The sequence below is a fragment of the Sipha flava genome, unplaced genomic scaffold, assembly GCF_003268045.1.
Source record: "Sipha flava isolate LNK unplaced genomic scaffold, YSA_version1 199_pilon_pilon, whole genome shotgun sequence".
Lineage (NCBI taxonomy): Eukaryota > Metazoa > Arthropoda > Insecta > Hemiptera > Aphididae > Sipha > Sipha flava.
The window spans coordinates 579,387-597,612 of NW_020272782.1; the positions used below are offsets into that span (position 1 = coordinate 579,387).

Below are 18,226 nucleotides of genomic sequence, written 5' to 3' on the forward strand. Positions count from 1 at the left end.
TTAATGATGTAATTAGGTATAATATTTTCAAATTAATACGTTTATGTTAATATTGATTATACATGTTGTGTACATATTTTCTTAAAATTAATAAAATACTATCAGCTATATACAAACAATTTTACATTAAATTATAGATAAAGTTGTTATTTCTGTTTTTCGTTGATACTAGATAAACAAATCTATATTTACGTATATTTTATTTAAATACTTTTATAAATTAATTATGCTTTAATGTAAATTTAATAAACTTTCTTTCTATAATTAGGTAATAATTCATGACTTTCTTAGCAAAAATAAATTTTAAGAAAAATTGACAGATAAATTATTAAATATAAACTAATTAAAATATTTTCCCAAAATTTAAATTTTTATCAATAATAAAATTATTATTATCTAATATTTTATTTCTAAATGACAAAAAAATAAATTTGTATCGTATTAATCTATATCACAAAGTCGTAAATCACGTAAATAAACTATAAAAATAGTTTTTGTGTGGATGGACAAAAATAAATTTGCGCTTCTAGGAAACCTAGCGCGGAGTCTTATAAATTGACTGATCGAAATTGAAAGACGACTTTAAAAAACACGGAAGAAATGAAGACAATTTATAACAATGTACCCATACAAACATTATTGATTAAATTACAATTTACGGACAAGTGTAAAATACTACTCGAGATAAAAATAATTCATGTGAATTCTACGAGAAAAACATTGGGTCGAGTTTGGGTTTGTATGTGTAAATTACATCCTAAAATAACAGACATTGTAAATTATTATATAAACATTGATATTATATTTTCAAACTGACTTTCTTTCACACTAAAGTGTAGTTTCCGATCACTTTAAACTGTAACTCGAATACTTAAAAGGGATCTATACTTAACGAGGTCTATTTCTATTTTTATTTTTTTGTATAAAAAACATAGGGTTCTATATTGGGCGTAAGAAAGCTGCATATATAATTGTGTATGTTTACATACGTATATAAATTTACGGATACCACAGATGGGTAAGCGTTCCGAGATGAGTGCCAGCCACTATAATGCTATATTTATATATAATATTATTTGAATCTTTCTTGGAGTGCAATTTATTTTCTCTCAACTTGCACGCGTATAGCCTAGAGACAAAAAATTTTCACCAGAGTTTAAAATCCCTATAATATTTTAGTTTATATACTAGTTTCCTTTGGATGGAAATTTCTGAAACCCTCGGATTTATGTCGTACAACGCATTACATAGTAATAATGAAAAAAAACAGTCAGAGGATCTCCTTATATACCCGTTTTTTAGTCACAATTTTTTACATTATGTTTCGAGGCTTCAATAAAGTCGCTATTATAATGCTTTATTAAGTTGGATATAACGATTTGTATGTGGCAACACGCTCGATATTCATACATCCCGAATAAAGAATCCAATTCAACCCGTCAATGATACCTTAAAGGAACAGAAAAGCTCCACTCGTTGACAATGATGAAAATGTGTGTACAGTATAAGTGTATGCTTTGAAAGGAAACCTACGAAACAAATTGTGACTGACCATAAAATCACCTGACCAATTATATGATCTAATAAATCAAAAAAAAAAAGAAATTAACAATATACAGATGAGAGATGGATTGTAGAATATTAAACTCTCAATGTTTTATTTGATAAAAATATAAATTATGTATCTTGTAACGTAATATACTTTATCAACAAAATTATTAAAATGTTTAATGAAAAACGCAGTGTTAAACGATAAAAAAAAAGTAACTAATTATTATTCTTGTAAAAATGTGCAGAAAAACGTTTTGAATAAAACCACGTGGTGATTTACTGTATTTTATATTTACATAACTAATTATTTATTTATTCTAAAATTTATTATTTTTATGTATACAAAAGTTTGTTTGTAAAATAAAAAATATAAACTAATTTTGTTAAAAACTATCATTTCTTCGCTCTTATTACTTGTTGGAGTCGAAATTTTGAATTCTGATTAGTTTTACCTTACACATGAGCGTATTTTACCTCGTTTTAATATTACCATATCATTATTTTAAAATAAATTTTAAGTGAAGTTATGAAAAGACTGATATTCTAAGTTTAAGTTCTACTTATAACTAACGAATGTAACAATAGATTAATCAAGCATAAAGTGGGGGAAAAAACTTTCTGGTATTATAAAATTATTTTTTTTTTAATTAATGCTACCAGTAAATTGTATAATTTAACGGGCAAGTTTTTTTTTTTTTTAGCAGTATCGACTTGTGCAGTGAAAATAAAGCCAATAAAAAATTTAAACGTATTAATTTTAAAATAATAACGTATTGTTAACACGAAAAATAATTTGATCAATAGAAAATTTAAAAATCGTTCATATATTTCTATAATTTAATAATAAAAATGGGTAATCAAAAAGATATTAAATCTAAATATGTAAAATTGTTTAATTTAATTAAAATTAATTTATTGTGTTTTCGTCACTGTGGTTGTGTTTTCTTTGTTAAAATATTTTAATGATGTTCTGTTGTACTCTGTGTAAGAAGATTAACTTAGATATAAAAAGCTATATACATACGAAATACACTTAAAAAAAGAAAATAATTATTGTTAATCAAAAGATCAAAATAGTAATATTATGTCATACATTAAATTAAAAGTGATAAAATTTACTTCATACAAAAAAGACTGTCTTGAAAGATGAATACATTCCAATGCATAGATTTACAGATATTATTTCTAAGTACTAAAATAAAATAAATTCATATAGAATATCTTATTATTTTTAGATTTTAGTTGATTTTATTCTCTCATATATTTATAATATGATCATATGATTAAATCTGATGTCTATGAATCATGTTTTGTACAGAAGTTTTGCGTTTATAGTGATAAAATTGTGTTTGGGTTGTGGATGACCTTATATCCTCTCAGTTCAATTTTAAACGAATTATTATAATTAGATTTTTCAAAAGATAAAAAAAAAATCAACATCAAATAGAAAATTGAAAATACAATTATACACAATGTCAGATGTCAGATCATGTGACAGGTTTTTTTTTTTTGTAAGCTATCGCCAGGTGCTTACAAATATATAGGGGTCATTTGAAATATACTGTGTCAGGGGCAAACTATACAGAATATTATATCAATATTCAATGATAAATGGAACATGAATATAGGAACACTAAATTGTTAGTTTTAGACTATAAATTGCATAATTTTATGTTTTAACGACGGAAGTCAATAATGTGACGCGTAAGAGTGTATGCTTTTAGCCTATATAATACGCCGTGTGTTCGGTTGGCAAGGGTTTAAGCTGTCGAATCGCTTTTTACGTTAATCCTCCGAAGGTCCGTAATCATATTACAGTTATGTATGTTTGTGATTTAGACGAGAATAACTATAGTTGGACAATCCCGGTTAAAAATTTAATTAAAATTAAATCAATTTCATAGTGGTATTTCTTTGAACAACATAAATATAAATAGTGATGATATAGCTCCAAATTATTGTGGATCGGTGAAGAATGCTGAGAAAAAATAAGATCGAGAATCATGTGAGTGGTATACGCGTAACAGATACAATAGTCTACACTTGGGCTATAATTCATCCCTTAGTTTTGGACGATATATTTTCATTCATTTTTTTCTTTATATGTGTATATATATATATATAGAGCCGTTATCACGAAGTACAAGAAATGTATAGTAATGTAAATATATACACAAAATAAATCTTAAGTCCAAGGTGAACAATGTAAAATATTATTTATCAAACAAATTGAATGGATTCTTGTTAAAAATGCACAGAACATTGAACAGGGGCACACGAATCTAAGTGAAATTGGTGTATTTATTCTTAAACAAAAAAAAAAAATGCCTCTTTATTTCATTATTATATACATTTTAAATATTTTTTATGTAATTCCATGGTAATTATATATTCCAAATTTTAAATTTTTACAGCACAAGGTCCAGCAGTCTTTTTTTTTCTTTGGCGAAATATTCGATTACATGTGGAATAATTTTAATATATCTATGCATACTCAAAATAGTGACCTGTATGACATTCTTGGCCCGATGAGTACATAAATAGTTTTTTAATCTTCTCATGGTTGAAAATGTGCGTTCTTGTGTAGAAGTCGAAACTGGTAATATATCTAATAATTTCCAAAGAAGAGAAATGTTTGGAAAATATTCAGAATTCATTTAATGTATGCTTCAATAGCCGTATTTGGAGGTCTTTTACTGATTTGTCAATCCATTTTCTCTTCTACAATTTAATTTCTATTGGCAGTACTTCCGAATCCAGAAATTCTGAATTTATGTTAAAGTCATTTATCTCGATTTCAAATTTGTTGAATATTTTTGATGATAACTTGTACAATAAAGAAATTGGTTTTTATGAATTTTAAACTTTTCTTGAAGCTGTTCAAAGAAATCGTCGAAAAAGGTATTGCAATTCTTATACGGTAATATTATTCAGGTGAATTCGTAACTAAATTTACTCGATGTTTTTGATGTCCAACAATTCTTGGAATTTTTATATCTTCTTCTTCGTCGATTTATTTTATGAGATCCTTTTCTTTTTTTATCCTTAGCTTTTTATGTTACTTCACATAATATGTGTTTCGTGCAACACAGTATTAACGTAATTTATTGCTTTGGTCATATAATACTGATCGTAAATACATACACAGAAGTAATGTTTGGGTAAAAATTATACATGCTGTAATTATAAAAATAACAAGATCACTGGTTATAGTAATTTTTCCTAATTGTAAAGGTTTTGGTGATGTTTCAATATTACGTTTTAATTGTGATTCCTCTAAAGTATTTACAATTGCTTTATACATTTATGTAAATTATATAAGTCTGTCATAATTTTCCATCCAGCCTGTCTAACACATTGAAGTAAGTTTGGTTCATTTAGATTCAGGAAATTGTTATTTAATTATTTATTTTTTTAAAACTTCTGTTCGCATTGTCGATCTTCTAATAAAATTATCCACAGATTTTATAATACCAATACAGTTACGGATATGTTGAATACTTCATTAATAAGAGATAGCTAAATTTAAAGAATAATCACTATACTGCATATAAAGTGCCACTGGGTATACTGTATACTTTTAGAATAGTTGCTTGCACTCCATTAAAGTTTCCACTCAATGTAGACGCCCCCTTATACTCTTGTCCATATTTTGTATTTATAGGTATCGATATAATTAATAGTTTCTAAAATAACATTAGTTACGTAAGTTTGTCAGTAGTATTTAAAACAGATACACATTTTAAAATATCTTCACGTAAAATATATTGGTGTTCAGGATTTTCATCGGAATATCAAATACATACAAATGAAAATTTTTTCAAGTCGCGATATATTATATCATTTGTCTCGTATGCTAAAATCGAAAATGATTTTTCCCTATTGATTCATTCGCTAAGTGATAATGTATTATTTTTCCGGTGGCAGCAATTAAATTATTTTATGTGATAGGATTTATATACATAGCTTTAATAGTATTGTTTTCGACAAGATCGGTAATTATTTAATCACCGCAGTTCTTCATTCGCATTCGTAGAACAATTCAATAATTTCCATCATTATTGTAACGGCTCGTTAAGTGTCAGTGGCCAAGCGTCAGATGTTCAAATATTAGTTAATCCTTAAAGGCCGCATAGTATTATAGTTTGAATAACCGGTATTAATTTTTTCTAATTTCAGCGATCTGATTAGCACTTGTAGAATCGATTTTCTTGGCAAATATTTAACTGTTTGTTGCAATAAATGGAAATAAAATAACATTTTCTGCGAAAAAATATTATTTTTATGATACTCCGTATTATATGTGCTATAAATGTCGATTGCATTTTTCCGTTTATTGAATGGTTTTGAACAGTAATGTCCAACCTTTTTTCCTCGGTAGGCCACTTTAGTAAACAAGAGCGGGCTACCAAATATGAAAGTAGGTACGAATAATATCAGTAATAATTAGGCTTAGAGACTTATAGATCTAAAAAATACACAAATATGCTTACAAAATCATTAAAATATGCATTTATATGCATTAAAAAAAAAAAAAAAAAAATTACCACATAGTGCACAAAATAAAACATGTTCATCATGTATCGTTAAACTCCGAAAAAAAAACTTTATATTCGGTTACTCGTAGACTGTTGTACTTTCGGAATTACACAATGTTACAAAATATACTCGTACGACGGTTTACGTATGAACGTTTACGTTACGTTATGAAACGTATGAAACAGCACGCACACTGGATACGTTCCGTTACATTCCATCACGTCATATCGCAGTTTACGTCAAACGGAAAGCTTTGCTTAGTATATATTCTTATGAACATACGCCACCGGTTTCGACACGTCGCATCTTATCAACATTAGGTGACGGAAACGTTGCTCTTTAGGGCAAAATTGATGTTTGACGGAAACCATATTTTGTCAATAGCATTTCGATATTTGTTTTTCTCTGTGTAGCAAAATTGTTTATTTGTATTTTGTTTCATCTGGTGGAATACAACGTCTGAAATTTATATCTTGCTTTTTTAATCGCGGCAGCATGTTAAGCAATTCAACACATTTTTGCGAACTCATCCGGAAGTATTCAAAAAATTTTGACTCATCCCGAAGGTCTGGAAATAATGTGTGATATTATTTGTGCTCGCCTATTTTTGAATTTACATTATGAACCCATGAACGTTTTTTTCCTATTTTCTCCTCTTTATTTGTGATACTCGCTATTACCAAGAGTTTCTTGTCAGAAAAAAAATCCATATTGATATTCCAATTAAGTAAAAAAATAAATAAACTTGAGTGAAACACATACCACACTTAAACGATGTCAAACGCAGAATGACAATTTAAACAACAATAACAAGAGGGAAATAAACGTATCCACTGTGCGCCTTTTCAACGTTTCGTCACGTCATGTCTCTATCCGTCTCTGAGCCGTATAGAGACGTAATGTTATGGAACGTATCCAGTGTGCGTGCTAATTGATTGGACGTTGCGTGGTTGCGAGACGCAAAAACAACGAATAATAATCGACTGAACATTAAACAAATAATCTATTATTATTTAATCTATTATTACTCTATATAGACTATTATCTTTATGGACATCCGGTCGATATCTAGAGGGTTATATGGTCAATACGGGTTCATAGTATTATTTATACTTGCACAAAAATTATAACGAGATATGAGAGGTAGTTTGCAGATAGCATATTACTGAAAGAATTAATTCTCCTAGTCAATGCTTCCCAAAATTTTTCGATTCAAGGCGCCCTTTTTGATCCAAGATTTTTTCAAGGCATCCTTCTCTAAGTCATAGCATGACTAATCATAAGAAAAATGTTAGACCCCATAGTATTTCATGACGGCGCTGCGCCCTTATACATACATCGCGGTGCACTAGGGCACCGCGGCGCACACTTTGGGAACCTATGCTCTAAGTACATTTTTTTCGATCAGTTGAAATATGTATATATAGTAATATATATCTATGATTTTAAATTTTAAATTTGAAAAAATTTGTCAAAATATGCAAAATAAGCCTAAAAATTTTAAAATTTACACTCTCCTGTAAAATCTATCAAATATGCAAAAATATACATATTCAAATTTTAGATCTGTTATCATGATACCGAAAAACGAATTTATTTCACACTCTGCTATATTTAACAATAATTAAAATAAATATGCAAATGCTTGAAGTCCCTAAGCCTAGTAATAATCTACGAGATAATAGTAATAGTATTATTTTGTTACACATAGTAGGTATACAATAAACATGCTGGTACATATTGAATTCGTTTTCAAATATTTTAGTGACTACTGAAAAGATTATAGATTGAGGTACACGCAGTTAGTTACACATTATTTTGGTGGCTGTATGTAAACTGCGGCAAAATTAAACTTTTTCTAAAAGTCGATATGTAAACTGCGGCAAAAAAAAAAAATAAAATTATATAATCTGCGACAAAATCGATAAGATACATTATACAAACTGCGGCAATTTATTTTATATACAAACCTTCTATATATACTATTTATTATAGTACCTACATCATCTATATCTACCTATGTGTACCTATATACGTATATCATTTAATTAATTATGAAATGTTGCGTACAAAGTGGTAAAGTAAATCCAAATATATTTTTAAGTTTTAACGAAATATATTAGTAATATCGGTTCCTTTACTTTTGAAAATACTAGTTATTACCTACTTACAAGTGTTAGAGGTTAGTAGAAATAAAGTTAAATATTTATTCAACGACATGGAATTTACAACAATGTTTAGCCGGAATGGCAAGGAATTAACAGTGTTAAATAATTTTAAATTCAAATTTAAATATGAATCCAAAATAAGTGGTAATCAAACATGGGAATGCACTAAAAAAAACATGCAAGAAAAAATTGGTTTTCACAAGGTAAAAACTTTAAAACTTTATTAGAAGGAAAATCAGTTTTAGATCATAGCCATGAATCGGATTCTACAATTGAACGTCAAGCAGTAAGTAATAACATCAAACAAAATATAAATATATATATATATATATATAATAAATTGCCGCAGTTTGTATAATGCATCTTATCGGATTTGTCGCATATTGTATAATTTTAATTTTTTTTGCCGCAGTTTACCATCTTCCATTTTGATCAGTACGCTCTTTTAAGTGCACGGGTTATATCGTGAAATTTCTGCTTGAAATGTTTGAAAATAAAATTAATACATTTTAAAAAAATCGTGATTTATAATAATTTAATTTTTTTTTAACACTTTGTTTTATTAAAAAAAAAAAAATTAGCGATCCACATTGAATACTTTCTAGCGACACCTGTCACCTGGGGGCCGTGGGTTGGACACTACTCGTTTTGAATCTTGGTTTTTGATGTGCATCTTTACCGATACAATTATGATAAAATATAGTACAATAATTACACACTACTCCAAAACCTTGCATATTAGTGTAACATAACCACGGAAATCGTTTAATCCTCCTTGATCATCCGCACCGGCCAGAAAAGTTGCCCCTTCGATCAATTTCATCGACATTACCGACGAACCGATGCGTGCGATCCGTCCGCTGCCGGTCAGTGGACACATGTATATAACTTATTATACTAATAATTCTTAAATCCGTTTCATACTATCCGTCCGATACGTACGATGCGTACGTTAATGCAATACAGGTGATAACTGTTCGATAGCACATATTATAGACGTTTCGTCAATCAAGAAAACGTCTACAGCCGTTTGTAATTTATCCCTGTATAGTACATCTAATATATTAACATTGCCGTGTATTGGAAACGGCAACGAAATACGTATTATTCGTATAGGGCATACGGTATCTACTGGGTGTACGGTAAACCATTTTTATTACTTTCCTACATTAAATTTGTAAAATATAAAAAAAATCGGGGTGGTGGGTTTGAACCCCCTCCCCAAACTATATGGCCTGTTCTACCACCATACTTGGTGGGAAGAAAGGGCAACACTGAATTCTTATTTATTACGTGAGATTGATTATTCGCAGCGCAAAATTACGGAAGAATAATGTGATCACGACAGTTGAAAGAATCCGGACATTTTACCGACAATACGATAGAGGACAGCTAATAAAATCGTTTTAATAAAATCTAATAAAATCAGGTTTTTGAAGGAACGTTGTGGTGTCCGCAGGCCGTTGCTGAATATGATAACGTCACGGGTTACGATCGCATCGGGGGGGAAAGGTGGGAATCAACCGCTGATAACGTATTTTGTCTGTTAAGATTACGTAGCGAACGCGCCCGCGTGTACATGTGTGCGTACTTGCGTATTTACGGTGCGTGTGCGTGCGTGCGTAGGTGTGTTCGTTTTTACGTACGCCGTGTGTTTACTTCTCTGAACTTCGTCTCGCGCGCGCCAGAGTAACCGGCCCGAACCGATATAACCACAGTCGTGGTGCCGACGTCGTTGTCTGCCGAACGGACGCAACCGCGGTCGCGTTTACACGAGAACCGTTCGCGCGCCCACGCGAGTAAAGTCCATTGTGTTCGCCGATCACTTTTCAATTCCCGTGTTTCCGAGGGCTATGAGTTTGTTGGACAAAAAAAGAATTGATCTCATCACACGGACAATGATAATCATTATGCCACAGTAATCATCAACTCTCGTCATAATCAATGGTAATAATAATCGTTATTACAACGCGCATCGGTTCGTTTTCGTTTTCGTTGCCCCTGTTACGTAGTATACCCCGACGAAGGTGCCTTGTCTCTACCCGTCGTACAGGTAAGTGCTGTGATTATATTTCTACGTGATTCTCGTGTTAAGGCGCGTACACACTAGCGAGTTGAACCTCTCTCGGACCTAATTATTAGGACGTCGCGTTTAGAAGTACAGAAAGACAAACGAACCGATTGCAAACGGTTCCGCGAATCCATTACCGTCGGTTTTTTTACAACGAACTCCAAGAAAATTCAGTGGAATTTTGGGCGATGCTGTTGAAATTTCATCAGTATTTTTGTAATTCAGGCTTCAAACAATTATTGTATTCGAAATAAACACGGTGTCGAAATTGAAAAAAAAAAACTTTTTAAAAATAACGTGCGGAAGAAAGTAGTTGAGGTAGAGAGGTGGTGAAAGATGCCCCTTGAAGGACGCTGACATTAGCTGGCCAGCAAGTTGACTCTTGGTTCGCAAACGTGTGCACATGACTGTGGCGAATGCGACGCGAACCGTTCGCTAGTTTATACGTGCCTTTACGTGACAGAATTTCAAAGCTTGACATTATAATTTTGTTTAAAATCATCAAAGAGCTTTTTCCTAAATGACAATCATGGTTTGCATCAAAAATCATTTTTAGAAATATGATTCGCATAATTTATTTTTAAATTCAAGTTTATATTATCATAAAAGCGGGTAAATTGTTAATCGTTTTGACGTTGATTATAATATATATATATATAAAATATAATTTAAAAATATTTGGCTAAGTGTTTGGAATAAAAGTAAAATATGTTATACTATGTATGATAAAAAAACAATCATCTATTAAATTTTTTTTTTTATTTTATGTATTAGAATGGTTTTATTTTATTTTTACAACAAAGTTGCTATTTTCAATACTATCACAGTTTACATACACCATTTGTAATACTAATATGGATTTTACAAGAACGCCAATATTAAAATTAACTAAAATAATAAGCCAAGATGATCTAGTGAAAATTGATCAAAATTAATGTTTGGGTTGGTAAATCGTTTGTGTGAAGCGAGGAACTTACAGGAAAAGATAGGCAATCACGATGAGTAAGGCATAATGACAAAACACGGCTATTCTTAATTTCTTAATATCTCTCAGAATGATAATTTTTTTTTGAAATCGATTTTCACCAAATCATTTCATATAGTCGTAGCAACAATAATTTAACATTAAAAAATAATGTAAATAATATTTTTTTGTTTTGTGTGCTTCAATAAGTTTAATATAGCATAAAATTAATGGGTAAACAGGATACTAAGATTCTTTCATCTGTTGTAACCAGTGCCGTAGCAACCAAACATTGCGCCCGGAGTGAAACTTCAAAATGCGTCTTTGTGTATTTTTAATTTAAAAATATAGTGCTTATTAGAAATTATTTTCAACGATTGCTTTGATTTATATAAAGGATATTAAAGAATTTTGTAAACAAAATATATGACTCTGACCGTTGTAATTTTTAACATTAAATGCAAGATTCTCTTTTTTGCGCTCTCCCAAGAATTGCGACCGGGGTGTAGACATCTCTCACCATTCCCTTGCTACGGTCCTGGTTGTAACTAATAGTAAAACATATATTCAAGGTATATAATAACCATTTTCAGTTAGTGTCATAAAGCAGTCAAAATAATAATTAATAATAATTTGGGATCATAGTCCTAAAACAGGGCCAATTTTGTGGCTAGTGGGTTTCTTTGATTACTGGATTATTATCAGGTTGCATCTAAAACAATAATTGTAGAACATAAACACTTGGGTTTCAAAATAAAATGTTTATGAAAATGTCTAGCAAAACTTACTTTGTCAACAAATTATAAAATAAAAAAAAAATAATTATTAAATTATTTTTAGTTTAGAAAATTATATACTGAAAATTTATAAATGTAATAACCAAATATATTTTGGTGATTCTATTATTCAACATATTAATGGTAACAAGGCCTAAGTGATATTAGAGTCTTAGCAACAAAATATATATGGCTGGATAGTGGGGTACAAGTTTTATATTGTCAAAGTCTTACTATTTTTTGATAACTATATAAAGAGATATATTATTAATTTTAAAACTTCGGGTATATACGACACTTTTGTTCAGACGATTATAAATATGAAGTCTAAACAACATTGTTGGGGGTTATTATTACTCAAATTATAATTTAAACCTATGGAAAATGACTTTGTCTTAAATATAACATTAGTATTAGAAAGTCTTTTATCAAAAATTTGTAAAGCACGTAAAATAAAGTTATGGCGTAATGTTTTTTGGCGTAAAGTTATAACATTTTTGCCTTTCCTGAAAACCATGAAAATGCCACATAGTCCCTTTTGCTTTATTATCATCGATATATTTTACATAAATTTTATATTTTATACAATTTTGAAAATTAAAATTTAATATAAGTTTACGTACGATTCAACATTTTCTTTAATAACTTGTTCCAAGTTGAATAAACTGAATTTCAAAAACTTAAAGAATACTTTTATTCCTGATATACTTTTGTTTCTCCAACAGATTTTAATCGTTCCATCTTCTGAATGTTTGGTTATTTTTAGTATATCAAACTTAACGAAACCATATTTTTAATGGCCCATCAAACGTTAAATATATATCATAAATATGAAGTATTCTACTCCCCTAAAATGCCTTTTTACACAGTTGAAATAGAAAAATTATATTTTAATTTTTTTATGACTTACACACTCATTGTTCCTCTGATATTGTTCTCAAATACTAATCTAGTATGATACAGACTATAATCCAAAGTTTGTTTAAACATCAAAGGTAGCTATAATAAGAAAGAACATACATATTTATTTTAATACATAAATGAACCGTTAATGTTTCAACAAAAATAATGCTATTGACAAATTAACATTCTCTCCCAATCTAGTATATACATGGTTTAGTTGATCTGCGTTTGGCAGCCCCTTTTCAATTAATTCGTCAGGCTTCCTTGAACTACTAGACTTTGTGAGTGTACTGTTTGAGCGTGTCAGAGGAGAACTACGATTATTGCTGTAATACCATAAGTGTGTTTGTCATGTCTGTTGAACCATTCGACTGCGGCTGTTACAGGCTGTTTATTGTGAACAGAATGTCCAATGGAGTACAACAGGAGAGGACAACCGGTCAATCACGAGATGAATTCGAGTCGAAGACGACAACCTTTGGCATTTTCTTGAATTTTTCAACTTTTTTCAGAAAACAAATAACATTTTTTTTTTTTTAATTTGTGTATCTTTGTACGAGTATATCCCACGATTAAAAAAATTAGATTTAGTAAAAATGCAATAAATAATTATGAAAAACGAAATTATACACTGATATCGATTAACTATTGTATAGCCACAGGTTATATGTATGTATCACGTAATTTGATAGATAGTTCGTATTATCTCCTATTAACGGCCTTTATCGCGTTGATAAATCGAACCAGTCTGATAATACTCATAGTAATGACAGTTACCAAAAGTATAAAGTTTGTTCTAATACGGAATTTGGGATTAGTTGCCGACTAATCCGTGATTGATTTACTGCGCATGCGTTCATGTTGATTAATCACGGACTCTGAGCTCTGTAGGAACGATTTTCGGATTTTAAATAATATGATATGAGATTGATATTAAATTAGTAAAATTAAATTGTGATTTAAATAAAAAAAATTCATAATATGTATACACCTTCCATTTTAAATGTTTTAGATACAAAGTTTAGACGTTAATAATATGTATTTGTATATACATTATTTTTATAATATATTTATATTATAATAGTATATTAATTTTATACTATTTATAGTTTATGTCGTGAAACAAAAAAATTGTTGATAAACGTTTTATGAAAATTCAAACGCGAAAAATTGATAACATGAGAAATAAATGTGATAATAGTTTCTCTGACTTATAGTCCCCGTCGAAATCAGCGGACTGTTTTGATAGTCCACAACCAATCCTAGAACTGGTCTAATGACGTGTTTGAACAACTGTCTGATAATTTGAGTTTGCGTTTAGGATATGTTGGAACGCAAAAAATATACTGCGCATGCTCCCACCAGTTCTATGAAAGTTTGACCGCATGTATAAATACATATATATCTAGTATAAATTAATTTTATCATATTCTAGTATTGCGTTTCAAGTTATAAAACATTTTTGTTTGATTCTACGATCAGTTATTCGTAATATCGCATTTGTGACTCGTTTATCGTGTTTGTGAATTGTATGTGTCAAGTGCGCATATAGAATTATTTTCTAATACAATCTTTTCAACATGAGCAAAAGAGCCAAAACCTATCACTATAATGAAAAGTGGGAAATAGACTACTTTTTTACTATGGTGAAGGAAAAATGTTGTTGTTTAATTAGCAATACTTATATTGTGATGCCAAAAAAGGAAATTTATAGAGGTATTTCAACACAATATATGGCAAGTACGAATCTGATTATCCGCTTAATCCCACCGCGAAAAACCAAAAATTATAAGAACTGACATGTGGCCTAATTGCTCAGCATAATATATTTTTAAAATAAAAAAAATCAATCAAGATTTGCAACTATTGCTTCCTTTATTGTAAGCCTTAAAATAGCAATAAAATGTGAACTTTTTTCAGGCGGTGAATTCATAAAAAGTGTCTTGGAAGAAATTATAGATCCTTTATTTAAATATTTCAAGAATAAGGAAAAATAATTAAAGCAATCCTTGATTTACAACTATCTCGAAACACTGTAATGCAACGAATTGAAAAATTAATCCAAAATGTAACAGAGCAGTTACAAATCGATATTGATTGGTGTGTTACATTTTCATTGCAAATTGATGAAAGCACTGACGTATTTGACACAGCTCAACTAATTGTTATCATAAGAATGTTAATGAATGATTTTACATCAAAAGAAGAATTGCTTTGAATGATTTCGTAAAAGGAATAACCAGAGGTCTTGATATTTTAACAGTCTTAAGAAGAGAGTCACTTTGATGAAATTGTCACTTTTCAAATTGGTGTCATTAACTTCTGATGGAGCAGCAATGACAGCAGTAATGACAGGACGCCATAATGGGTTCATTGCATTATCTAGACAAGATTTTCCTGACTTTCTGAGCTACCATTGTGTTACTCATTAGCATGTTTAGCCAGCAAGAGGCTCAATACAAAATACGTGATGGATGCGACCTTAAAAATAGTAAATTCTATTCGCGGAAAACCTCTTCAAAGACGTCTATTTAAAATGCAAATTGAAAACAAAGATATATATTTAATATTGCACACGAATGTAAAATGGCTAAGTAGAAGTAGATTTCTTCAATGATTTTGTGATTTATTGGATGATATTGTTCAATTTTTAGAGGATGCGTAATGTTAATTGGCTTTGTGATTTAGCGTTTTTGGCAGATTTCACGAGACATTTAAGTGATTCAAATTTGAAGTTACAAGGGAAAAACATAATAACCATTGATTTAATAAGCTGTATCTCGGCATTCAAGGCAAATTAATTGATTCTTATTAGAGATCTTAAGAAAAAAAAATTTACTACAATTTCCAAACTTAGAAGACCCTATACGAAAATATCCCGACGTTATTTCGATTCGAAAAAGCATGTAATAGAAATCAAAGCCATTATTGATGATTTTGATGTAAGATTTAATGACTTCAAATCTTTACGTGATCCCATTTATCAGTTTTCCATTCAAAGAGGACTTAAACTCACTAGATTTTGAATATTTATTATTTATCGACAAATTATTACAAATTATTAATAAGTCCAAAAACATTTATTCATTAAAATTATTTCTAAATACAATTAATCACTGATCTATCTAGCGTGGAGGTGTTTGCTAAGCTTGGACTAAAACACTTCTAAATAATGGTCTTTTCGGGACTACCTTATATACACCGTTCTTATGGAATATTTAACCCGAACATAGTTTCTAATAATATTAATATTCTAGACCCCCTTCGAAAAGTATCCACTGTCCAATTTTATTGTTTTGGTCATTGCAAACAATGCCAATTTTATAACCCTATAAAGGCGTGTTCCTGATGTTGTTTCAGTTTTTGCAACAATGCCAGTTATTTTTATGTGACTCTTCTGTAAAATTTGGATATTCACAAGGACATATATTATATATGCCCACAACGTAAATATCATGGTGTTTCCACATATAGTGTAATTTGTATTTGCGTATGTAATAATGTATATTATAATGTAAGCCCCAATGCTATTTATGTGGACCCCCTATGTATTGGTAGTCGTAAGGACCTACATTTATGTATGTCCGTAACAATACTTAGGTAGGTTATTTTATAAAAAGTGATCGTATAATGCATAATGTTTCATATGTGATACATTTTAATGTTAATAAATAAACGGTTCAATGCGCAATGTATCAGGGATGATACAATCATGAAAACATAATAGTGTGATTAATGTGACAGTGGCAGTTTTTATTTCTAAATATGATCTTTGGTAGTAAGATATTATAAATACATTTATTTGGATAGAGAAATGCTGTAAGTTATAGTGTAATCATTACAGAAAACTTTGTATTTCAAGGAAAACGAACAAAATAAAAATTAATGAAATTAATAATAACACAGATGTTTTGAGATAAACATATAGGAAAAAGTTTTAAGGTTATTGATAACAAAACTATCGGTTACGATTTCTAATCAATATTTCAATGTTAACAAAAAGTAACCAACTTTGTAAACTATAGATCTTATACTATTAGACGTAGCATGGGTACAGTTCCAGCGGTCAAACGAGAGTGCGCTGTTCAACTATTACTTAATTACTACGCCCATGCGTAATAGAATTTCAGGTTCAGCGATCGTTTGTTGCGTTTTAAAAATTATTATATGATAAGAATACATATAAAAATAATATCGGTTTATCATTATATTATACATTTATAATTAGACAGAAACACTATCATTTTTATTATAGGGTTATTTTTTGGGAGACAAGTTTACGGTATTATTTATTAGGCAAATAGATTTTTAAATGTTTTAATAATAATATACTGTATAAATATGAGAACAAACATATTTTATGTCATCAGAAATGACAATACTGATATCAGAATAGTCGTGACCGCATCACTCAACTTCGCCAACCAATGATGCTCCGTCTATTAGTTTAAGGTCTATGTTTTAAACACACAGCTGTTTGTATTTTAGATGATACACCATGCAATATAGGGTTAAAATACGTGTAGTATGAAACTGTGAATTTATATTGGAAATAAAAAGTAATAAAATAAGTGCAACACGCATGACACATGTACATGTAATATATTTTTTGTTAATTGACAACCTTTTTTTTTTTTTTTTGGACGATCGTGATAACCTAGAAAAACTCGGAGGTCGATCGCAAGTCTATTTAATTTGGCCACCCCTGGAGTATAACGACTGTGATGGAAATTTGGTTTGTACATAATTTCGTCCTAAAAATAAGTGTGAGATAGGACAATGGTGATTATAGAACTTGGGTTATGATAATTATTATGCCACAGTAATCACCAACTTATGTCATAATCAATGATAATAATAATTGTTATTGCCACACACATCGGTTCGTTTTTATTGCCTCCATTACGTAATATACCCCAATGAAGGTGACATTTCGTCGTACAGGTAAGTGCTGTGATTATATTTTTACGTGATGCTCGTGTTAAGGCGTGTACACACTAGCGAGTCGAATCTCTCTCGGACCTAATTATTAGGACGTCGCTTTTAGAAGTACCGAAAGACAAACTAACCGATTGCAAACGGTTCCGCGAATCCATTACCGTCGTTTTTTTACAACGAGCTCCAAGCGAATCTATTGAAATTTCATCAGTATTTTTTTAATTCAGGCTTTAAACAATTATTGTATTCGAAATATCATCAGTTGAAATATCATCAGTATTTTTATCATTTAGGCTTCAGAAATTTATTTATTGTA

At 29.8% G+C, this 18,226-nt stretch overlaps 1 protein-coding gene across 3 annotated transcripts in view; it reads left to right on the top strand.

Moving 5' to 3' along the window:
- Nucleotides 1–18,226, top strand: part of LOC112681910 (adenylate cyclase type 5) — a 223,621-nt gene that overhangs the window by 55,961 nt on the left and 149,434 nt on the right. Inside the window, exon 1 of one of the 3 annotated variants that reach the window (XM_025552265.1) lies at nt 10,227–10,311. The exons of the other annotated variants lie outside the window; for them this stretch is intronic. The gene's annotated coding sequence lies outside the window, so the exon portion shown is untranslated. Of the gene's footprint in view, nt 1–10,226; nt 10,312–18,226 lie in introns of those variants that run through there. 3 annotated transcript variants of the gene reach the window in all.